At 36.7% G+C, this 281-nt stretch overlaps 1 protein-coding gene across 2 annotated transcripts in view; it reads left to right on the top strand.

The window, feature by feature from the left end:
- The window catches only part of dnajc17 (DnaJ (Hsp40) homolog, subfamily C, member 17), a 32,786-nt gene that overhangs the window by 4,522 nt on the left and 27,983 nt on the right, over positions 1 to 281 (top strand). The gene's annotated exons all lie outside the window — the stretch shown is intronic.

The raw sequence follows: 281 nt of genomic DNA, 5'->3' as shown, positions 1-281 counted from the left end.
GTTTTGGCTACCTGCCTAAGATATTAATGGCGGCCTTCTCAAATTTGTCACGGACAATGGCACTCTTTGTGAATGTTATTGTAAGATTTTTTTAAAAGTTTGAATAAAAATTGAGTAATACTAGGTTGCAACCCAGACACACTGGCAGTAGGCCTGAAAATAGTTATGAATTCTTGTGCGGGTAATTGACTGTGATCAACAACATGTCATAAGGACACAAAACAGAGGATCAGCTGAGGTGTTGATTTGATCCAAACAATACATTTGCTGATTTCTTTTTT

The sequence above is a fragment of the Etheostoma spectabile genome, chromosome 20 (assembly GCF_008692095.1).
Source record: "Etheostoma spectabile isolate EspeVRDwgs_2016 chromosome 20, UIUC_Espe_1.0, whole genome shotgun sequence".
NCBI lineage: Eukaryota > Metazoa > Chordata > Actinopteri > Perciformes > Percidae > Etheostoma > Etheostoma spectabile.
Note: the sequence above shows the minus strand (reverse complement) of the source record. Positions and strands in the feature narration are given on the sequence as shown.